The sequence below is a fragment of the Rousettus aegyptiacus genome, unplaced genomic scaffold (assembly GCF_014176215.1).
Source record: "Rousettus aegyptiacus isolate mRouAeg1 unplaced genomic scaffold, mRouAeg1.p scaffold_m13_p_18, whole genome shotgun sequence".
In the NCBI taxonomy this organism is placed as follows: Eukaryota; Metazoa; Chordata; class Mammalia; order Chiroptera; family Pteropodidae; genus Rousettus; species Rousettus aegyptiacus.
Window position 1 is genome coordinate 1,471,121 of NW_023416293.1, and position 24,878 is coordinate 1,495,998.

The 24,878-nt window shown below is 44.2% G+C and overlaps 1 long non-coding RNA gene across 1 annotated transcript; it reads right to left on the reverse strand.

The window, feature by feature from the left end:
- Positions 1-544: 544 nt before the first annotated feature.
- LOC118613334 lies at positions 545-24,095 on the reverse strand. The gene is made up of 3 exons (XR_004955376.1): positions 23,856-24,095; positions 2,993-3,262; positions 545-1,157 (listed from the first exon to the last, which is right to left on the reverse strand). It is a non-coding gene; the product is annotated as an uncharacterized LOC118613334 (long non-coding RNA).
- Positions 24,096-24,878: the final 783 nt, after the last annotated feature.

A 24,878-nucleotide genomic window follows, 5' to 3' on the forward strand; every position in this document is an offset into this window, starting at 1 on the left:
GCCTGTTGGCCATCTGTATGTTCTTCCGCAGAAAAATCTTAGCTCCTCTGCCCCTTTTTCTGGTTCGTTTTTCTATTATCAAGTTGTATGAATTCTTTATATATTTTTGGATATTAACCCTTTATTGAAAATATCATTTGCACATATTTTCTCTCATTCGATTGGTTGCCATTTTGTTTTCTTGATCGTTTTCTTTGCTGTGCAGAAGCTTGAGCTCTACGTTCAATCTTTATCAAAACCTCAATGGCATTTTTCACAGAAATAGAACAAAAAATCTGCATATTTGTGTAGTCAAAACGCTCCTGAGAAGAAACGAACAAAGCCAGAGGTATTACACTCTCTAATTTCAAACTATACTACAAAATTATAGTAATCACAATAGTATGTTGTTAGTGGGAAAATACCACCAATAGAACAGAATCGAGAGCCCAGAAATAAACCCCCACATATATGGGCAACTAATTTAGAACAAAGGAGCCAAGAAGGTACAACGGAGAAAGAAAAACTGGAAAGCCAGATGCAAAAGAACAAAACTGGACCACTATCTGATGCCATACACAAAAATTAAATAAAAACGGATGAAAGACTTCAATATAAAAACTGTAACAGTAAAACGCACAGAAGCAAACACAGGAACCAAGCTTCGGGACATCCGTCTCTGCGGTGTTTTTGTGAAATTGACTCCAAGAGCAAGAGAAATAAAAACAAAAATAAACGAATGCTATTTCCTTCTTGACACAGACAGCATTTATTAGACAACATTGCTCAATACGGAGGGTCCTGAAGTTATTTTTCACAGGAAGTCTTTGCCACAAAGGAATTTGGCCTACGTCTTCCTGGCCACCGAACAGAGTGTCAAGGTTGTTTGGTTTCTCCAGAGCTGGGCCCTCTCAGGTGTGAATGAAAAGGAACTGTCACAAGTTCAGCCTAAATCGATGGGTTGGGAGGCCAGCCGGGGTTACTGTGACGCTGAGGCTGACATGACGTGACGTGGATCTGGTGGCCTCGGTGTGCCCGTGGCCCACGGAGTGGCAATGTGCGCAGTGAGGCTGATGGTGCTGGGTGCGTGACCGCAGCTCACGTCGGCCTGCGGCCGGGAGGGTCCAAAGGGGAGGCCGAGTGTGGGGGAAGAGGGGGCAGTTTATTTTTCCATTTTCCTTTTGAGCCAGAAAAAAAAAAATCACCGTTTTCAATTAAATGTTACTATAAATATCAACAGTATAATTTTAAAAAATGGCTGGGTTTACTTTTTGTCTCCTGGTACCCCCACCACCACCAACAACCCCAATGTCCTTCACAGTAAACGGACATTGGTCATTGGAGACAGAGAAGTGAAGGGAAGTGAGTTGGACATGGACCCCATTCGCACATTATTGCGCCTCTGAGGCACAGAGGCAGTTGTATTTTAAGGTGACAAGATTTATCAAATAAAAATAGAGATGCCCAGTTAAATTTGACTTTCAGATAAACAATAAACAATTTTTAGTATAAGTACATCCCCACTATTACATGGCATCCTATAAAGTGTGTCCCGAATAGGACACGGCATCCTGTATTTTATCTGGCGACTTTATCGTATTTTTGCGGGGAAACTGTTGGGGTGCGCTAAGGGATGTGCAAGGTTAGGGAGACCAATATTGTGGCTGCCTATGACAATAAGAAAAAGGGTAATGAGCCCAAGGAGAGGGGACAAAGAGGCAACTAAAACTGGATTAGACGTCCAAACAGAATCGGGCCGCCCCATTAAGTAAAAATAAATTTTAAACGAAGCTTACACGCCAAAACACGGCTTTGGCTTGGCAGACAACGGAGACAGAGTGCAAATACTGTGACGGGGACGTGCCCTGCTTCCAGCGCAAGGGAGGAGGGGCCTGAGGCGGTGGCAGTTCCCGCGGGAAACGGACGAGGCGAGCGCTGGCCCGTGGTTTTGGAATTCTGAAAGGTGGGACAGGACTTCATTGTGATTAACTTACTCTCCGTGAGGGGGTCTGCTAGAAAGGTCCACGGGCCATGGGCAAGCCAGAGCAACGGAGCTTCCCAATGACCCCTTGTGTGTCCTTCTGCACCACAGATCAGGACCAAAGGGCGAGACCCCTCAGGTCTCTCGGGGCGATAAAGTCTGTCCCTGCTCATCCATCCAGGTAAGGAGGATACCTTGTCCTGTAAAGCTACTGTAATTACACCAGTATATAACTGTCACAGAATCGACAGGTCAGAGAAATGATATCAAAACAGGACAAACAAACAGAGACTCGTGAACATGGACTACAGACTAGAGGTTACCAGTGGGTAGGGGTGGAGGGGGAGGTAGATGGGGTAAAAGGGGTCAAATATGTGGTGACAGAAAGAAATCTAACTATGGGTGGTGAACACACAATGCAATATATATATACGCCTTACTGTTGAATTGTACACTTGAAACTTACTGGATTTCGTTAACCAATGTTACCATAAGATAGATAGATAGATAGATAGATAGATAGATAGATAGATAGATAGATAGATAGATAGATGGATGGATGATAGATAATAGATAGATAGATGATAGATGATAGATAGATAGATAGATAGATATAGATAGATGATAGATAATAGATAGATAGATAGATAGATAGATAGATAGATAGATAAAAGTCTCTCTCATTTTCTGTGATATAATCATATGAAAAAAGTAAAACCTAAAAACGTTTGGTCAATGGCAGTGGGACAACCAGCTCACCATTTAGAGAAAAATAATAGACCCGTGCGTCGAGGGGGATTAACATAACTGTCTTTTCACTTGGTCATCTAAACTGTCAGAGTGGCCGTCCTCAAAAAAGTAAGCTCCAAACTGCCATTTGGGCCCTGGAAGCGATTTCTGGATGCTTTCCGCAAGGTCTATATGTGACCTGACAAATTTCTAATGAGAAAATTATGTATGAAAGGGTTATTCTTAAAAAAGCAAAAAACAAACAAACCAAAAACAAACAAACAAACAAAAAAAAACTCTTACACTTCAGCTCGTATTGCTCGTAAGTGTCCACACACTGTCACACTTAATCCCAGAGGATGGAGTCAAGCTCTGTGTCCTTAGCGAGTCACTGCTGTCTCTTTGACTTCTGTCCCTCCTAGCACAGCAAATGCACCAGGCTCTCTGAGGTTGATTCTGTGAGTCTATGACCATCAAAAGCGCATTGTCTGAGGGCCCCGTCGACATCCAGGCGAGGCATCTCTTTAAAACGATGCCATTATCATTAATATCTCCGGGCGAATATTTCTGGGTCTGGGAAAACAGAAACAAAAGCCTTGAGAGAAAGGACTGTGAATCCTCTCTTTTCCTTCTTTGGTTTTCTCTGTCCCCAGACCTGGCTGGATTTTTTGGTTTTTAGAAGTAATTCAGAAAGACCAGAGGCAGGATTTGTCCAAGGCCACAGTTCTTACATCAATAATTGGACAAGAATAATCTCCCACTCGAATTTCTTCCTTTTTTTCCTCTCACACTGAGGCCCGTTGAACTGGTTTGTCCAGCTTCAGAATTATTATAAAATTTTTATTGGTTTTTGAGAAGACATTCAAAGAACGGTGCCAGGACAGACTGGGAAAGACAGCAGAAGCCACCTTTAAGTGCAAAAAAAAAAAAATCCAGTGTACAAACTCTACTGGGAACCATTCAAAAAATCACGAATCAGAGACGCCTGTAACTATGGAAGCATATTTTCTTTATTCAAACATTTTCTCGGTGGCTTCAAAAACAAAGTCTGTTTTCTGGTCGGAGAACATACCACAGCTATGACTCAATCCTGACTCAAAAAACTCGCCAACCAGTCGACTTTCAGGAGAAAAAAAACAGTTCAGGCTGGTTGATGAGGAGTCGCATTGAGCCAGCTTCCAGAAGCCCGACCAAAGCAGCTTTTCTGCACCACAGAAAATGTGACCCTTCTTCATCAATTCCTCTTTTCTTGTTTAAGTAAATCCATTTTCTGAGACATTGCAGATTAGTTTCAAAGTTGAGCGAAGCCCGCTCCCCATGCCCCCATTTCCACATCCATAAAAATGGTAAGGATCAAATATTCTATGCGAAGTACTGAGAATAGTGCCCGGAATAAAACAGCTTCTCGACCAATGTTTGTCATTATTATTAAACATTAATCATTAATTTTGTTGAAAGTCTTGCCTCAGTGTCTCTTTCTCTGGTCTCACTCCCCTCTGCCTGTATGTCGGCCACATTATATGACTTTCGTCTTGGTTGTTATAGTTGAAATTGTGTCTAACCATTCCCCCACCCCGCCCCAGCCAATTTACCTGTTGAAGTTCTAGCCCCCAACATATTAGATTGTGGCATTATTTGGGAATAGGGTGGTTATAGGTGTCGTTACTTAAATTAAGATGAGGTCAGTCAGGTGACCCCCTCATCCATATGACAGGTGTTCTCATTAAAAAGAAAGAAAAGATAGAAAGTTGGACACGGAGACATGGGCACCGAGAGACGCAGGAAGACCACCGTGTGGCGATGAAGACAGAGGTGGCTGATGTGTCTACAAGTCGAGGAAGACCCGGGACCGCCCCCAAACCCCCGGAAGAGACGAGAGAGGCGCGGAACCGGTTTGCTCGTACAACCTTTGGGACCGTCCACGACACGCCTCGCCCGTGGACTTCGAGCCTCCAACGCTGCGAAATCATAAACGTCTGTTGCTTAAGTCACTGAGTTTGTGGCACCTTGCTGCAGAAGCCCTACCAAACCAGTGACGCTGGTACGTGGCTTGAACATACCCACCTCCGTGTCTCTGCCAATGCGAACCTTTTTAACTGGGAAGATCCTCCCCCGTCACTTGCGGTGGAAAATCAGTCCATATTTCAAATGTCACATTTGCCTGCTCAGATCCCTGCAACCCATTTCCCGCCATTCTCTCGACAGGCCTCCTGTAACTCTTATTATTAGTCCGCGTGCATCATTAGCTAATGGGGACCACGTCTATCTCACTAGGGTGTGGTACATTTGTCGCCATCGACATTTAAAGGCTATAAGTTGCAACCTGATTTTCAAGGACATCGTTTTCTAAAAAAACTAAATTTCTGAATTATTTACAAAGTAATCGGTACATGTGGGAAAAGTAAATATTTCAGCAAACCGCTTAGCCAAGCAAGCAACAAAGCACGCTCTTATATACATATTCTATAACAGTATGTATTCTCCATTTATATGATGAATGAGTCGGTTCCTGCACACGCACACGTGACGCGTCACGTGTTCGCGTCACGTGTTCGCGTCACGTGTTCACGTCACGTGTTCACGTCATGTGTTCACTGTGATGTTTCGGGCGGCTGCACTTGACCCGAGGGAGCCAGCACTTTCCCTCCTGTTCTCTTGTCTTCTGAATAAGGGGCAGACTTGGAGGCTTCACTTTCTATTATAAGAGCCCCTTCCTTTCCTATGTGGGTATTTTCCATCTAAATTGTGTGTCAGTATTTCTCGGAGTCACAGAAGGAACCACAGAGGAATACAGCGACAGGATGTAAACATCCTTCCATGGGGAAGCTGATCCCTCGTTTTACGTCTTAAATGTGGAAGCTTTTCCTTTGTTTAGTATTCAACAGTTGCCACTGCTCATTCCAGACTCACTGCTACCTCTTAGCTCTGTTGCTCAACAATCCAACGTCATGTGCATTTGACGGAGGTGCTTTGGAGGTGGGGCGGGAATTGCTTTACTCATGAGCAAGGTCAATAATCTCCTTCAGAGAGGCCTCCGTCTCCCACATCCAGGTGAATCGCGCCAGTCCTGAAACCAGGGACCTTCTGGGGGTGAAGAGGGAGGAGCGAACGTTTTCCTGAGTGCCTTCGACAACACCGGCCACTCTTCCAGCCACTTTGAAGCAGGTCATCCCTTTATAGCCTCAGAGCGGGAGGCTGACCCCGTCTCCAATATGCAGATGGGTGACACTGAACTTACTGAAGATCAGGGACAATCAAGATATTTCCCAAGGTCACCCGGCTAGGAAGTGGAGGGGCAGAGGACTGAAGCGTGGTCAGCTGGTTCAAAAACTTCATGTTCTTGTCACTCCGTCCGGGACCTCCCGGGGCCTGAAGTGCTGCTCTGAACGCAGGTTGAGTCTGGCCCCCAACCTGCCAGCCGTCCTCCCTGGCACCCAGTGACGTCAAAGTGCTGCTCACCTTGCATTTGCCACAGCTCTGTCCTCTCCCTCTTCTGGGTTTCCTCACTGTTGGTACCAGCCAGCCTTTGAGGGAAAAGCAAACTCTAGAGTCATGTCTGGGCTTGAAATTGACTTGGCCGCTTTCATAACCGGCTCCGTGACCCTCAGCAAATGTCTCTGCTTCTCTGAGCCTAGGATTCATTGTATTGTTGGAGATGACAAAGGCGACCTCGAAGAGTGTTTGTACAGATGCAGATCCGAGTACCCTCTAAATCCCTGGCTTTGGAAGCTTGCTTTTTTGTTCACGAGTCTGGGCTGATTGTTTAAAAATCTTTGTTTTAAAGATGAGTTAAAACACACACACACACACACACACACACACACACACACACACACACTGAGATGACACTTGCAGAGGGCTTCACAGATGATATTGCTATTGAAATCACTAAATTGCATTGTAAACAACATAGGCTATAATAATGTCCTTCTGGCGTTTATTAAGAATGCAGCCATTAGACAACAAAGGCAGAGAAAATCATGCGCTCCGTGAACATAGCTCATCACAATGCCTCTTTCCAGGAGGGGCCTCAGCGACCACCGCTGACAATTTTCTTCAGGCTCCATCACTGTTTTTCGTTGTTTAAAGACACACATTAATTTAAAGTCTCCTCCCATTCTCTCTGTAAATTACAGCATTCAGATGAAGTGGCAGCTGCTGTAATTAAGACACAGTTAATTGCCTATCTCTTTAATTGCAATGATAGGATTTTGACAGTTTGGTAAATAAGAATTGTTCGGTTTCCTCCAGCAATTTCAGCCTGGGCCTCCCTCACAAGTGCTGAGTCACCTCATTCCAGGACAAAGGGCTGCAGCCAGAGGGGGCCGGGATGGGAGAGGGACTGTGACTGACCTGCAGTCCCCTCTCTTTCTGAAGGAACCTCCCCGGCATCGCCTGTTCCGCTGCTCAATAAACTCTTCCCAGGAGTTTTCCCCGCATGAATCAGTCATCACAGGAGATGACGAGTCGCGAAAGCGCAGAAGCAGGAGGCCTGTGTCCCGGGGCAATGATTTCCTGCCAGTGAAAGGGACATCGGGCTGTCAGGCAAGGAAACAGAAGCCTAAGTTTAAACACACCCAAAGTCGGGGAGCTCCTGAGCGCCAGCCCAGGCCTCTGACCCACAGGCTTCCCGCTGTGCTGGAAGGACGCTCCACAGAGGCCAAGGAAGGTCATGGTTCAAAGCAAGAGCTTTGGGGCCACGCAGACCTGGGCTCAGAGCCTCCCTTTACCTCTCCTGATCGAGCAACGATGGGCGAGTTAGCGCATGTCTCCAGGCCTCATTTGCTTCCATGGCCAGTCGACTTTTGCAGTACCTGCCTCATTACATTGTGACGACTAAGAAAAATAACCTTGTAAAATACTTTAGCAACATGTCAGGCTGGTGGTGAAGAGCCAAGCAAGTATGACTCTTGTTCCAAAGCTTACGCAAACAATTTTTTCTCTGCATTTCTTTCTTTTCTGTAAATTTAGTTTCGACTCTGGTCCACAGTCTGTGTTCCCATGTCACCCATTTTTCTCTAGAGTCTCGCACTTTCCAGGGACACTGTATCAAGGAGCCAGAGTTCGAGTGATTAATATCAGGAAAACTGGACCTAATTTTCAAGGCTCCCGAGGAGACGAGGAGCGGCGTGTGTGCGCGCTGGCCTGCCTCGCCCCGCGGAGCTGCAGAGAAATGCGTTTCCACAGCAAAATGGCTCGCATCCCCCCGCGGTTGTGATCGACAGCTGGAAACAGGACTTCAAACTGATCGTGTCGTGACAACCCTGTTATTCGTCAATCCCTGCTTTCCAGAGGCCACACGAGGCTTGGGGACTAAAATAGGATATGAGCGACAATGCCGTCTGGTTCTTTCTCAGTGCCCAAATTCCTGACCTTTCCTAAGCAGAAAGTGAAGGAAGTGTCAGTATCCCAAACGCTCTTTTTGAAAAATGAATGAATGAACGAAGGGGAGTGAGTGGGTAGAAAGTCCTATTTCAAAGCAAGATTGCGTTTAAGGCGGGTGTGAGGCGGGTCTTGTCCTGCTCGGCCTCGTGTGCGTTTGGTTTTCAGGAAAGACTTCAACAAAGTCCGAAGGATGGAGGACGGCAGTCGAGGGTTGTTTTGGCGGCTCCGCCATCACGAGGGAGCCACCTTCTTCCCACTTACTGCTCTCGCATCCGAAACGCGTGGCTTCCATCACTCCGTCCCAGGACCGCTCGAGTCCCAGCATCTTATCTGCATTTTTACCCAACAGGAAAGAGAGGCCAGGCCTCTTTTTAAAAAGGTATTTCCCAGAGACAGCACAAAACACTTCCAGTTGCATTTAGTTGGCCGGAATTAGACACAGAGCCACTGGTAGATGTGACAAACGCCAGCCTGGCCACCCGGCCTGCTGCCACCGGAGCAGGTGTCGCTGGGCACGGTGATCCTCACTCAGCAGGGGATGCTGGGGGCTGGTACCCGGGGCAGGAGCCCACACCGCAGAGCGTCAGCGACTGCGTGCTCACGTACCCGACAAACTTGGACGTCACGGGCCAATCAGCCACCTCGCACACTGACGTCCTAATATGAGATAGAAGCAGTTCTTGGTCTTTGGGCTGTAAAACGCCTGCTGCGTTTCCCTCACCCTGAGCCTCACCCCCTCAGACCCTGGAATCTCTGTCTGACCGGCTTCCTCCTGAGCACAGCGTTCCCACTCTGTGGTCTCTTAGTCTTACACATTCAGCTAAACATTGAGGACTCTATTACTGAGAAGGACAGAATGGCCATTGAGGGATGAGTAGCAGTTTCTAGCACAACTATAAACTGAAGAAGCTGGAGTTTAAAGTAAAAAAAAAAAAAAAAAAGACATGAGAACATGTCCATAGCCCTGCTATCTCCCCAGCCCCAACTTCGACGAAATTTTGAGAGGGCTTTGGACTTCCTCGTGTAACGGTATTGTGGGTTTGAGGCGATCTGATTTGGATCCTAAAGAGCCAGATGAGCAAGGACACCTGAGACTACGCGAACGACGCCACGGAGCGCACCCATGGGCCACCGCCCGGGCAGCACGCAGCGAAGCGCAGCTCAAGGCGACCGGGGCGTTTGCTTCCTGACCGCCCCCACCTGCAGCCCAGCAGGAGGAGCACCCGGCCTGGCTCGAGGCTTCTGAGCCGGATTAGGAACGGGAGCCTGGGCATCCAGCGAGTGAGTGAGTTCGCGTAGCTGCCAGGTCAGAAATAATGACGACCGCGATGCGCGCCTGGTGAAATGTGAGCATGCACGAGGCCCCGGGCTGCGTGTTTTCACGGGCATTGGTTATTTATTCCCCACGGCGATCCTATGATATAGACAATGTTCCTATTATGACTACAGCATATTGTAACAGAGGGAAACGAGACTTTGGTGGTGAGCACACAAAATAATATATAGGTATTATGTTATAATATTGTATGTACACCTGCAATTTATGTTATCGTCCAATGTTTCCTTAATAAATTTAATTTTAAAATATTATTGTTGCCACTTTTAAGAACTAACCAATGGAACCGATAAACTAGCAGAATGAGGATTCGAAGCCCAGTCTTTGACAGACCAAATTTCTTTCTGTTAGCTAACGTAACTGACTTGAGCCGCTTCTCGTAAAGAAAACATGCCGACGTGAAAGCCTCGGGCGTAACGGGCCGACACACTGGGAAACGGCACGGAGTGACGAGGTCTCGGTACGTACAAGGTCAGGTGGGGTGGCAGAGGCTCCCTAGAGGAAGAATAAATAAAGATCAGCCAGGCCAACCCAGGGAGAGACGGGCTGAGACCCAGGAGACGGCGCATGCGCGGAATCGAACGCGTGGCCTTCGCTGACTGCAGCGTGGCTGCCGGGCTCCGGGCACCGCATCCTCAATCGGGAAGAAAGGGAGGCGTGCGTGAGTGAAGGCGTTTCCATTATCGGGGAGAAAAGCATCTCTCAGCGACCCTTCAGCAGACTTGGCGTTATGTGTCTTTGGCCAGAACCAAGTCCCCCAGGCCACTCTGAGCTGCGGAGAAGGACAAGAAAAGCCATCACGGCTGAGCTCCATCGTGAATCACGCGCCGGGCCTGGGCCCATTGCAATCCGAACAAAGGTAAATTGTGTCAGCAAAGGAGGGACGAGGAACGGGCCCTAAGGAGGCGCCCGAGAGGCTCGAGCTCACAGTCTTTCACAGCGAAGTAGAGGGCGAGGCGTGAACAGCACAATGAAACCAAGAAGAGGGAGAAATGAACGTCTTCGGCGAGATGCAAGAGGTCCGGACTGAGAGAAGCACTCTTAGGTGATTCCCAGATCCACGGCTTGGGAGACCGGGATGTCAGCGATTTTATTAATTTGGGCGGGGGTCGGGGCCGAGGGTTAGGGATGGAAGGCAGTCTGGTGAGATACTGCCCCAGGCACCGCCACCACAAGGCACCATAGACCCAGTGGTTTAAACAACAGATATGTGTTTCTCCCAGTTTAGGAAGTCCAAGTTCAAGCCGTGGGCTGATTCGGCTCCTGGTGAGAGCTCTCTTCTTTTCCTTCGTGTATACATGTGGAGAAAGAAATCTCCTCTTCCTCTTCTTATAAGGACAATATGCCCATCAGGAGGGCTCATGACCTAATCTAACCCTAATTATCTCCCAAAGACCTGTCTCCAAACATGATCACGTTGGGGGTTGGGGCTTCAACATAGACATTTTGGGGTGACACATTCAGTTTATAACATGCATAAAAGGATTTCATGGCAGGAGACATTCTATGACTTTGGGATTCTTCAGAGACTTTCTATCTTTTGGTCTGTTGGAAGTATCAAACAAATAAAACCAGTAAAAGCATTTTTGTATCAACCTCTTAGAATGGTAAATGTCATCATCACTTAAATAGAAAGCAGTTGGAGTGGCTGCCTGATCCTATTTCCCCAGGGGCTATGTCCACGCGATGTGATCCTAACCCTGACAGAAGGACTGTTGTCATTGTCATATAATTTCAGTCCCCAGTGGACCAGAAACCCCTGCTTCTGGGGTCCTGCGCCCTGGGCTGGTATCTGCCCCCTGATTGCTTGGTGAATCTCATTCTTCCTTCAGTTCTATAACCCAGTCTAATCATCTTCCAAGAAATTAATTTTTCGTCAACTTAATAGTAATCACTTTTGTAGCTTAAAACCAAAAGAATTTTATCCAACATCTTGGTCAAGTCTTTTTTTTTTTTTTTAATCACTTTACTAAGATACAATTGACACACATCTTGGTTAGGTCTTTAAAACTATATAATATTCCACAATATCCCATACATTGTACTCTTGCCAAAAATGTTTACTTAGAATCTAATCGTGAAGCAATGAGGGGGAAAAATAGACTGTGAACCATTTTACAAGGTAACTAACTGATGTGGACTCTTAAACATTAACATGAAAAACCGTGAGGGGAATTTTGTAGCTTAGAAGAGACCAAACATAATTACTATTGTAATTATATGTAATGTGTGGATTTCGATTGGCTCTTGGATGATTAAAAAAAAAAAAAAAAGAATCAGCTTTGAAAAACACTTTGGGTCAATTTGGACTGTATATGAAATGGTATAGAATTAGTGTTACTCTTCTTAGGTCAGACAACACAGATTAGTAAATGTTTAGGGTTACATGTCATGGCGTCTACATCAAATGACTCAGAAAATATACATATAACATGGGGAAATACTAAAAACTGGCAAAATTAGGTGAAAGGTACATGGGTGGTTAGTGTCATCTTGTTTCAAATTTTCTGTGAGTTTGAATATTTTCCAAATAAAATATCTGAGGAAAGTGTCCCATATGCGATTGCCCTGTAAGACAGATTCACGTCAATGAGCCAGTGAGACATCCTAGGCTATTGAGGTCCGCACAGCCCTGTATAATTACAACTAACCTTTGCAAACCAATAAAGCGCTGTCACAGATGCTGTTTCTTCTAATCCTGATGTGAATGACCTTTTGGAGGGAGGTTTTATTGCCCATCTTTATAGCCAAGGGGCAGAGTCGAAACTCTGGCCTGGGTTTGGCACCGAGCCGCCTAGGTTTCCCTCACTCCTGCCAGTCAGTGCGGCAATAAGCATCTAGCAGCATCTCCCTAAACATTTATGTAGCATTTGTCTGATAAAAAGAAGATTCTTCATTGTTATTGGGGAGAAATCTGTTAGATCTGAAAATCTTAGATTTTTAAAAAATAAGATTTCAGGACACTAGAAACTTGAGAATAACCTTTATCATCACAGGGAAGAAGCTTTTCGTTTGTCCCCGCGTCTTCTTTTAAGTTTTCTTTTGACGGAATCCTCTTTATCACCATTCCCTCAGCTCTGCCCCGGCATTTGACCGGAATGCTGGGGCTGCGGTTCTTTTCAAGGGAGAGGAATGTTGGCTTTGGGTCGGTCTCATAGATACAGTTTCCTGGGAGACACACCGGGAGACAGAAATCTGCACAGGGGCGGTCTACTGGGGTGTGCTCACACAGCGACACTTAGCAAAGGAAACAAGACACGGCAAAGCGATAAGATCAGCAGCTCCCAGTCCCTTGCGTCTGTGGACTCAGCCCGTGCTGTGGGCAGCTCTGGGGCTAGGATGGCACTTCAGAGATGTCCCAAACTGGGACCAGGAGGCTGAACACTTGTATCCCCATATAAACCAGTCATGGGATGTGGGCTGCCCCAGGAAGAGTGGGTGGTCTTGGAAAAGGCAATTCATCTTAGTTAGGAGTTCTTGGGGAGGGACTGACCTATGATCCGTCATCAGGTGATACTTTCATCTGGGGAACCAGAACCTCAGTCCTAAAGCGAGGGCATCGGGGGGCCACAGCCCGCATCTGCTGCAGAGCCCTTTACGATCTGGGCCAGGAGCAGGTCCAAGGTCACGGTCTGGGGCAGGAGCCGGTCCAAGGTCACGGAGTGCTTTCATCCACCAAACCGCCTTACTCTCTTAATCTAGAAGGGTTTCTCAGCCTTTCTTTATCTTTCTTGACTTTTTCATTTTTACGAAGTTCAGGCCAGTCATTCTGTAAAATATTTAAGCTTATCTAATCTTTTCCTTAGGTTCAGAATTCAGGTTTTATCCTTTTGACTGGTAGTTCCTTTCCCCTCCTGGTGGGTCCAGCACATCCCCTGCATGTTTTGCTGTTGCTTAGTCTAATTATTGCCTGGCGGCCAGAAGGGGAGATAGGGGTGGATTCTGAAGAGGGGAGGGCTGTCTTTTGAGTTGTGTCCGGGTGGTCAAGCAAGGGCGCCACTTCTGCGGGCCCAGGGAATTCAGAAGGGTCTGGGATTTCAAGGTTCTCAAGTGCACCGATTCCTTTCTCCTCATCCTGAATCTAGGAGGCCACTCCTTTCCAGCCAGGGCCTTGACAATGGCACCGCAAACTCACTGGGCTTGTTCTCTGGGGCTCTGCCACCCTGAGTCTCATCTGTTTCTGCCCTTCTGCTGCAGCAAGTGAGTCTGTATGCTGCAAATGCTTTCTCATCTTGACTAAATTGATGACGAATCACTCCGAGACACTCGCTGTCTTACTGCAAAGCATAGTGGTAATGGCCACCCAGTTTCATGGCTCCATTGTTACTTTTTCCTCCGGTCTCTTGAAAGCTGGAGAAACTGCGCGCGCCGATGTGTTTCATTCTACATGTATCCTCTTCGCGTGTGCTGGAAGTGAATGTCTCAACGACTGCTCCGCGGCAGAATGCCGGGGCTGGGACCAGCGGCGAGGTCCTCGCCGACAGTCTGCCAGTGGGTAAGGGAATTCCAGAGATGCATTCAGAGTCGGCTTCCTCGGCCCACTTCAAAACCCCAACTCTTTTAAGTCAGGTTCACTTGGAAACAGACACTGAGACAGAGAATTGCACGGAGGTGTCTTTTTGGGGTGACTGGTCTCGGGAACTATATGACGGAGCAAAGGGAGCAGAGTTGGACAGAGGAGGAAATCGAACTCAGATGCAGCAATTCAACCTCAGCCAGCTGATTCCACAGGGACCACTGGACATGGAGGCCCTTCAGAGTTGTCCCAAATGAAGCGGAGTTGGGGGGGGGGCGACGGGGCTGGGCCTTGATGACCTGATACTGACAAGTCATTGATTGTGGGCTCCCTATACGTGGGTGCCTAACGTGTGGAAGAGGTTCCTCTGGCCAAGGCAGTTCTTGGAAAGAGATTCAGTTGTGTTATCAAGAGGCAACATACACACCAAGAGACGGTGGAAATGCGTCAGTCGCGAAGGGGAGAATCCGGGTGGGACGCTACATTCTCCACTACAGGGACCCTCGCGCTCTTTGTGGCTCAACGGTCACCGGTTTGAAAGGTACCTTTAGACTAGAGGGGTGGAGGAAGGCAGCAAGGAGACCAGAGGAATGGCAGGGGGACCTGCCGTGTGGGGCTGGCTCCGTGTTCAGAGGTGGCGAGGAAGGGGGATGGTTCAGGGAAGTAGGTGAGGACTACTCAGCCCGGTCGCTCTGACTCAGGATAAAGTGTGGGTCACGAGAAGCCGGCGCTCCTCTTGTGCCAACTGTCATGGGAATCTGAGTACACCCTACCCCAGCAATACTGCGACATATCTAGTGAGCTCAAATATTAATGAAAATATCCCCGGATTGAAGGATTTCCGATTATTTTAATATTCTTACGTTTTTCTGTGTTACCTAAATTATGAAAACATGTTTTACTTTAAAAGAATATGTAGATGTCCTATGCAGATGAAGGTTCTGGGGAAAAGTTATTTAATAAATATGCCTCTAAACTTGAAAATTTGGGTATTATAAGAAAAGGTGATGATTGTTTCTCTCGACGGCGGTCAGGATAACCTCTCAGTATTTTGCCATTTCAGGGATTCTGATGATAATATGACACAATGGAACGATGGCTCCATAGCTACTGGCCCAATTTTACAGGATGATCCCATTAGCACTCTTCTAAAAGGACACATCAGCTTGCTATTTATAAAACCCATGGGGGAATCAGAGGACGTTTTAAGGCTGGAGAATAGAGGAACTATGTATTAGAAGTCAGTACGCTTGGCACGAACTTAAAGAAATAGATACCAATGAACATCTTTATGCAAAAGCTGTCCCTTCAGCTTAGAGGAACTTATAATGACTGATCCACACGACTTTCTACAATGTGTAGATTAATCATCATAATTTTTGGTTTGACTCTTTAGAGAAGTGTTTTTAAATTTATTTGTTATGTTTCTATATTTATATATATATATGTCATTTACAGTATGATTCTAGTTTTATAAAATTATTTCAGTTTATAATGCTATCTAATGCTTAACATCACTCAGTTTATGTTTAGAACGACATCTAACCCAATATTCAATATTCACAATTACACACAACAGTAACTTCTGACTCATGAGATTTATATTCATTTTTTGACTTCTTCTTTGTGCCTTTTTTTGTATTGCCAGGTATATTTCCATGAATAATATGGGGATTTTTGGTTTGTTTTTTCCTTCTTGAAGAATATGGATTAATATTCTTAAAATTAAATTTAACATTTCGATTAAAATGTAATTCAACCTGGGCTTCAATGGCAGACAGAGCTGGAGGCCCTGTCTAGCCTCTAGTCTCTCCTAAATGCCACCTCGGCACCTGAAACTTTATGGAAATACTTTACTTCATAGTTGCAAACACTAGCTAAGAGCTACTCCTGTATCCAGGCCAGCATCCTCTGGAAAATAATGGTGTTTTATTTTGTTTTTGTTTTTGATAAACGGTGGTCTGAATGAACATACTTGCCATCTGTTCCTCTCGGGTTATGACTTGCTATTCTATATTGCAGTGCTACTGTGATGTCCAATGAATTGGTTTAAACTATATTTGCAAACAATTAAAAGTCCCCTTCGATGCCTTCAGTAGTGACAGGATGAAGCCTAATCTAGTCTTGGAGAAAGCAGAGCCGAACTCATTCGTCTCCTCATGCCAAGCCCTACTTCCTCAGTTCCGACTTGCCAAAGGCAATTCTTGTCAATACAGCACCACCCAGACTTTTGACCTTATGTTGTCCTTGTGTTATCTGGCTTATCTGCCCACTTGGTTTTCCTTTCCACACTAATTTTCACCCTCTCTTTCATGCGCTGCTGGGCCAAAGGACCACTGCTTTTTACAAGCGTAAGACATGAAAGGCAATACCTAACAAAACTTTCTAACCCACTGTGCATCACAATACCCTGTGAGTGATGTAAAGGGGTCAAGTCCTATAACTCTGCAATGCACCTGCAGTATATTCAACACCGGGAGGCAGCTGGGACAGCTGTTGTCCTCAGGAGTCTGCTATTAAGAACAAGGAGCTCTCCACCGCTGCAGCCCCAACAGGTAACACCAGTTACTGAGCATTCACCTCTCTGACTTAGCTGCTGCATCCCTACATAGCTGATTGCATGCCGAATGTTCTAGAGACAGGAGCTCACGATTTAAAGAAACTTCGTGGCAAACCATTTGTAAAGGCAAACTGAATATTCCTATCTCTCAACTCTGAATGAGTTGAACAGTTTTAGCTCAACATTTTTATTTTTTAAAATTGGCTTTGCTTATGCTGAGGTATCTGGCTCTCTACAATAGAACAACGAAGCTTAAAAACTGTTAGCTAGATTACCAGGTTACTGAGTTGAGAGACTGAGGGACTCATTCTTTTATTTATTCATTCATTCTAAAGTATGCATAGAGCACTTGCTCAGATGGGAAACACTCCTCTAGACAATGAGGCAGAAGGACGAAGGGAGTGGCCGCTGAAACAATATGATTCAACATCTAGGAGTTACATTGTAGCTGGAGAGGCAAGATACTTTATGAAACTTGTGTCTTGCTCTTTGAAAAATCTATAGAGCCTTATTCAAGGCCTGGCACAAAGTTGTCACTTATTAAATATTTTCTTAAACAATAGAGTGAATAAATGAGTTCAGAAACCAATGAGCCAATGAGGAAAGGTCTTAGAACCAAAATACCTAATAGAATTAATCAAGGGCTCTGGAAATTAGAGGTGGGCAATGGAGCATTTGGAACTCAGAACAGAGGCCTTGTAGGAGATGACGTAGGACTTGAATTAGGCCCTGAAGAATGGGTGGAATTTAGACTGAAAGAGGAGGAAGAGAATATCATTCAGGCAGCAGAATTCACAGCAGGGACTTCTGGTCAAGATGGCATAGTAGACACACTGTACTCACCTCCGCTCACGACCACGTCAAAATTACAACTAAACTACAGAACAACCATCATTGGGGGTCACCTGAGCTCTGGCTGAACAGAAGTTCTACAACTGGAAACACACAGAAGAGGCCACCTTGAGACTGTTAGAAGGGGTGGGAGACATGAAATAGGCTGGTCCACAACTGCATGTAGTGGTTGAGAACTGGGAGGGATATCTCAGCAAGGGAGGTCCCTTCCACCAGGAGGAGGGAGGGGTCCCAGCCCCACCCCAGGGTTCCCAGGCTCCTCAGCCCAGGGTTCCAGGAGAGGAAGAGAAGTCCTCACAACTTCTATCTGTAAGAACCAGCAGAGATTTTAGCTGAATGTGACAAAGGGCTATGAAGGGTGACATTCTCTCAGACAGAAATGCTGGTAGAATCCATTGTTCCTTTGTTGAGCCCTCCCTACTCCAGGTGCGAGTCTCCATCAACCAAGCTAACACAGGTTGTCCTGCCCTGGTGATTCCCTGAGACCCCATCTCTCCTAACTTGTGAGCCCACCCAAGCCACCTCCAGTGGCTTTTTTAATACAACTGGCCTGCCTTGGCTCATGCTGCAGACTTTCCTAAAATCTCCCAAAGGCTCAGAAATTTCAAGCAAGCAGCACCTGGCCTCAGCATGCCCTGTGCCTCTTGCTGAGCCGCCCCAAACCCTGCATTAGAAGCAGCCAGCTTCGGTTCATGGCGTGGCCTCTCGAGGCACATCTAAGCCCAGCACAGGCGGTGGCCATCTGTGGATTGCTTGGTGACACTTGCCAGGTAGCTCCAGGCAGTGCACAGGCTGCGGCTGAACTTGGCCCACAGCTAGACCTATTCCAGGAAGCCCCGACCCACACACTCAGTGCTTTGTTTCAACTGAGCTGGAGCACCACCCCGGGTAGCATCCAAAATTGACACACTCAAAAGGCAGACTGGGCCGGCACCAGAGCCCTGCTAAAGCGAATCCTGCTTCATAGGGTCAGCCTCTCACTGTCCATTCCTCACAGCCAATCAGCCTGAGGGGCAATCCCTCCCACCGAGGTGCAGACAGCAGCCAAGGCTCAACCACAACGGGAGGAAAAACACAACCCACACAAGGGACACACCTGGAGCACCCAGCTGAAGTGAACAGGGCCCAGCAGGACACCTACTACATAAGGCTGTGCTGCTAAGACTAGGAGACCTAGGAGACCTACCTAATACATAGGAATGAACACAGGGAGGCAGCCAAAATAGGGAAACAAGGAAACATGTCCCAAATGAAAGACTAGAACAATGCTTTAGAAAAAGAACTCAACAAAATGGAGACAAGCAATCTACCAGTTGCAGAATTCAAAACTTTGGTTGTAAGAATGCTCGGTGAAATGTGGGGAAGAGAAGATGGACTCAGTGAGAACTTTAATAAAGAGATAGAAAACGAAAATGGAGACAGAAGACATAAAAAAAGAACCAGTCGGAAATGAAGAACACAGTAACTAAAATGAAGAATACCTCAGGAGAAATCAATAGTAGAGTAGGTGAAGCAGATCAGCAGTTTAGAAGATAAAGTAGCAGAAAGCATCCAATCAGAGCAGCAACAAGAAAAAAAGAATCCAAAAATAAGGATGTTTTAAGGAGCCTCTTGGACAACATCAAGCACAACATTTGCCTCATGGGGGTACCAGAAGGAGAAGAGAAAGAACAAGGGATTGAGTACGCATTCGAAGAAATAATGTTGGAAAACTTCTCTAACCTGGCAGAGAAAATAGACATATAAGCCCAGGAAGTACAGAGAGTCTCAAACAAGATGACCCCAAAGAGGCCCACACCAAGACACACCATAATTAAAATGACAAAGGTAAAAGTCAAAGAAAAAATCTTAAAAGCAGCAAGAGAAAAGGAGTTATCTACAAGGGAGCTCCCATAAGAATGTCAGCTGATTTCTCAACAGAAACTGCAGGCCAGAAGGGATTGGCAGGAAATGTTCAAAATGATGAAAAACAAGGACCTACGACCAAGATTACTCTTCCTAGCAAGGCTATCATTTAGAATCGAAGGACAGATAAAGAGCTTCCCAGACAAGAAAAAGCTAAAAGAGTTCATCACCAACAAACCAGTATTACAAGAAACGTTAGAGGGACTTCCTTAAGAAGAATGAAGGAAAACAATTGAAAATATGAATAAAATGGCAATAACTGCATCTGTCAACAAATACTTCAAATGAAAAAGGATTAAATTCTCCATTCGAAAGATAGAGTGGCCAAATGGATAAGAATGAAAGACCTTTATGCTTGCTACCTGCAAGAGACTCACTTCAGGTCGAAAGATATACACAGACTGAACGTAAAGGGATGAAAAGATATATTTCATGAAAATGGAAACAAAAAAAAATCTAAGGTAGCAATACTTACAGCAGAAAAAATGACTTTAGAACAAAGGCTACGATAAGAGCAAAAGAAGGACCCAGTAATTCCATTTTTGGGTATTTTTCTGAAGAAACCCAAAATACTACTTTGAAGGGATGTGTACATCCATAGTTCACTGTATCATTATTTACAATAACCAAGATGTGGAGTCCACCTGGGTGTCCATATGGATGAGTGGATAACGGGGAGGTAGGACATATATACAATGGAATATTACTCAGCCATAAGAAAAAAGAATGAAATCTTGCCATCTACAACAATATAGATGGACCTAGAGGAGATGGTGCTGAATGGAGTGAGTTAGACATAGAAAGACAAATGACATATGATTTCACTTACGTGTGGAATCTGAAGAACCAAATAAACAAACGAAACAAAAACCAGACTCACAGACACAGAGAACCTTTTGAGGATTGAGAGATGAAAGGGGAGTAGGCAGGTGGGTGAAAGAAGGGAAGGAGTAAGAAGTACAAATTGGTAGTTACAAAACAGTCATGAGGATGTGAAGTATAACATAAAGAATATAGTCGATAATATTGTAGTAATTGTGAATGGTGTCAGATGAGTACTGGACTTATTGGAGTGATCATTTACCAAGTTATATATACTATATTGTACCCCTGAAAGGAATATAATATTGTATGCCAACTAAAATTTTTTTAAGTTATTAAAAAAAAAAACAACAACAACAAGGATTCATAGAACAATTGAGGGGAGAGTAGAAGAGGAGGAAGAGGCGGGTACCCAACCTTCCTGAACTGGGAAGACGAGCTTCCTGAGGAAACAGAAGCCACAGCAGACTGCCAAAGTAACTCGGTCACCAAACACCCTTTCTGAAACGTTCTCTCACACGTACATGCTCAAAGGCAGCTGGGAGCGATTGTCCCCGCTACAGAGCGGTCCTGCATTCAGCAAGGCTGCTGTCAGATGCCTGGTGTGACTCACTTGGTGGGTCATAGCAGTTCAGAAAGCCCCCAACCCCATCCTCTCTCTCCACTGTCAGATCCCTAGGATGTAGCTTTCCCCAGGGGCCCAAACCAGATGCCACACCTCCAAGGAAAGGGGACTCCCACGACTCTGGGATTAGAAAGTCCATCCAGAAAAGCAATTGTTGCTATTTATATACCAGTTTTAAATGCCACTCTCTGAGTATTCCTCAAATTTTCCCAAAGTTACTAGATAAATAACATTAGAGACTTGAGACCCTGACTCTAATATCCTGCCTCTGCCCCTTTCTCAGACACGTTAATTAAATAACTTGCTAGTTATCATATAATTAAAGTTCACAAGCTGATTAAAATTGCCAAGTAATTATTCCTGGTTCCATTTGATATTGCATGGGGGGCAACCTTCAATTGAACAAATATTATTTTTAACTGTTTCCTACCATAAGAATAGATGTCCATTTTTAAAACTGTTTTCTAAAGCTTGGAAGGCCCATCTCCATGAAGAAAGCGTCTCACACGCTTCATATCAGGGGAAATGTCCAGGTTTGCAGATGCGTATGTGACTTATCCGTTCTTAGAGCCTTTTCTTTTGTAATTCTGAGAAAGAAAGAAGGGATGCGGCCTCTCGAGTACCTGAAAGGCAACTAACTTGTCCAAGGACTCTGTTTCGGCATTCCTGAGCTCTGATTTTATTGACTTGGGCAACTCTGTGATTTATGTCTGCCTTCATCTCCTCCACCGTGCGATACCAGAGCAGAACCACTTTTTTTTGTTTTGTTTTGTTTTGTTTTGGTGCAAAATGCTTTTTCCCTTGTACCTGGTACAGTGCCAAGCAAAGGTATTTGATCAATAAATAGTTCTTGAGTGAATCAATGGATCTGTGGCGCTGCTAATAGAAGCAGAATGGGCTTTGGAGTCAGACAAATCTGGCTTTTTTGTTTGTTTATCGGCTGTGCGACCTTAAACATGCAATTTAACAGCTACCGATTCAGGATAATAATGAACAGCTCTCAGGACGCTTGTGAAATAACATACGCAGAATGTCTGGTAGGCGGTGGGTGTTCGCTGAGGACGGGGCGTCTCCCACCCCCTTTCTGCCCGAGTGCCGTTGCTCTTCTGCAAAACTGTTTTGTCCCCTCTCATTTCCAGATAAACTTTAAAATAAGTTTGTCTGTATCAACAAAATCCCCTGCTGGGAAGTCTTACCAGGTAAACCGATTTGGGGAGAATTGTCATCTTTACGATGTTGAGTCTTTTAATCTACGAGTGTCATATGTATCTCAGGTCTTCTTTGATTTCTTTCACAAGCATTTTGTAATTTTCTGAGTAAAGAGCCTGTATGTGTCCTGTTAGAGTGGTGCATAATGGGTCTTTTTGTTTTTCAGTTGTTGTAAACGTGTGATTTAAATTGTGGTCCCAATTTTTTATTTAAAGGATAGAAATATTCTTATTTTTTATATGTTGTCTTGTATCCTGTGATGCTGTTAAAAACTTTTCTAAGTTTTAGGAGTTTTTTGGTAGATTCCTTAAGATTTCCCACATAGAAATCACGTGATTTGCAAATAGGGACAGTTTTCTTCCTTTCTCATCTGTATGGCTTCTGTTTTTTTTTTTTTTTTTCCTTGCCTTATTGCACTGGGCGGGACCAGAAATCCTTGCTTTGTTCTTCATTTTTGGAAGAAATTAGTCTTTCACCATTAAGTATGGTATTAGTTGTAGGTTTTTATAGACGTTCCTTACTAGATTGTGAGAGTTCCCTCATGGTTTGCTAAAAAAATTTACCATAAATGGGCAAATTTTATCATTTTTTTTACAATGTTATTGTATTTTATGGAATTCTGATTTGATCCATAATTTGTTGTATAATAGCAAAGCATGGCTGAGAAAGTTGACAAAATAAATCTTACATATTTGTTCCTGAAGTCTACATGTTGAATATTAACTCCAAGGAAGTTTGTTGCAATGTACCTTTTATTCATTTGCCTTAGTTCACCTTTCGAATTGGCATAATGATACGTCTATTATTAAATTTTAATTTTCATGCCCTGAGAGTCTAACTACAGTGGCTTTCAAACCAGCATTAAATAAAGAAAGTGGCTACAATTTTCCTAAATAAGATCTATGAAGATGCTCAATCTTGACTCATTTTTAAGAACGTATCTTAAGAGAGAAATTCAATAGAATCAAAATATATTCGTGTAAAATGTCTGACATTAGAGGGTTGGATTTCATAAATTATGGCATATTCAGTTATTCAATAAATATTTGCTAAGTGTCTACCATGTACCAGTTATTATATTTGGCCCTAGTTATACAGAAGTGAACAAGCAAACAAACCCTCCTGCCCTCATGAAGATTGCTCTCTAATGGGAGAGACTGACGTAAACACATACATCGTAGATCCTACGGTGTGGCAGATGGTGGTAGTGTTGTGGAGAAAAATAAAGCGTAGAGCGTGGATATGGAGTCCAAAGGTGGGAGGCGAGTGGAGTTCTGTTTTACATAGAGTGATGAGCGGGCCCCACCAAACAACACAAGAGAACACTAAACATTAGAATTCAGAATACTCTGTGGCAATATAGAAAACAATTCATGATATATTGTTCATCAAATATCAAGGAACGAAAAATAGAATGTTTGCTGTGGTTTCAAGCATTTAAGTATATACATAGATGTGTATCTAAAATATTAAAAATGAAAAATCATTGTTTATAAATGGTTTAAATATTATTTTGCATCCTTATTTACTCCGAGCATATTACATTTTCAGTTTAAAAGAAGGAAAACATTTAGGATTGCTTGGGGCTAATTTGAAATTGAATGAAAGGTAGAATGAGGAAAAAGACAGAACTCACGTTTGCTCTGGAAGAATTTTACTTGGGGCACATCTGAGGAAGAATCTTCGATAAGGGCGCCTTTAAAAAATTATGTGTTTTAAAGGAGATGAAGTTACGTTGTTCATGGTGCCGAGAACAATGGTTGTGTAGTGTTGGCTATGAGCATGGACATCATGGCGAGTTTAACATGCGTTCAGAATTATCACATTTAGATTTGGTACGTGAATTTATTTTCTAAGATTGACTAAAATAAAATAAGACATGTCTTATTGCAAACTACATTTTCTTATGTGTTCAAGAGACGGTAAGGAATCACACAAAACGTGATCTGGTATTACCTTATCTACGTGGTAGATGAATCTGTAAAGATGCAGAGTGGTAGATCTGTGACAGTCCCAAAGTCTTCTGATTATCCTGGGAGCTTAGGCTTCGACTTGAAATTCGCTGTTATACGTTCCTCTAAAAATGTTTTTATGGCGCCGACAAAGCCTGGCAACTCAGAAGTGGTTTGTTTCTTACAGTGCTGACAGATTTTCTAGGCATTGAGCAATCACTCCACCATCAAAAGCACACTCGGTATTGTCTTTGTTAGGGGTACAAATTCCCTGAATATCTTGCATTCTTCTCTTCAGCATGTCACCTTTAGTGACCTGAAACCCCGGCCATCCATCGCGGAGCTTTCTGAGTTTAAGTAAGAGTTCAGTTGGGGTGAAAAAGGCAAAGGGATTAAGAAGTACAAATTGGCAGTTATGAAATAGTGATAGGGAAATGAAGTATAGCATAGGGAATATTGTCAATAATATTTTAACAATTATGTACGGTGCCTGGTGGGTACAACTATTCTGAGGGATCACTTTGTAAGATGTATAAATATCTAACCACTATGCTGTACACCTGAAATGCAAATAATATTGAATGTCAACTGTAATTGAAAAAATTAAAATTGAAAAAAATGCAAGAGCTCAATTGTGTTGACTAAATTTCCTCTTTCGTAATTTCTTTGTTTTATAATCATACCAGTGCTAAAAGTAAAAACACATTATATAATGAACAGGCTCCACTGGATTGCCAGACTATTCTGTTGTAATGTAATCTTGTTTGAAATTTTTCAAGTTGCTTGAAAAACACACTCAGAGGTGAAATAAAGCAGCTAACTGGCCTGTGGACAATAAGTTAAGTTTTGACTATAGAAGGAAAGAGAAGGAGGCCTCACACTTTTCCAGTCCTTTGTCCCTCCTGGTTATTGCCTCTTTCTGTCTTGGCTGATGGTCTGGGTGCTCTGTGGTTGTTTCAATATAGCACTGTTGTTAAGATAAATGTTTCTGGATCCTAATGGTTTTCAATCCTGGTTCCTCAGTGAC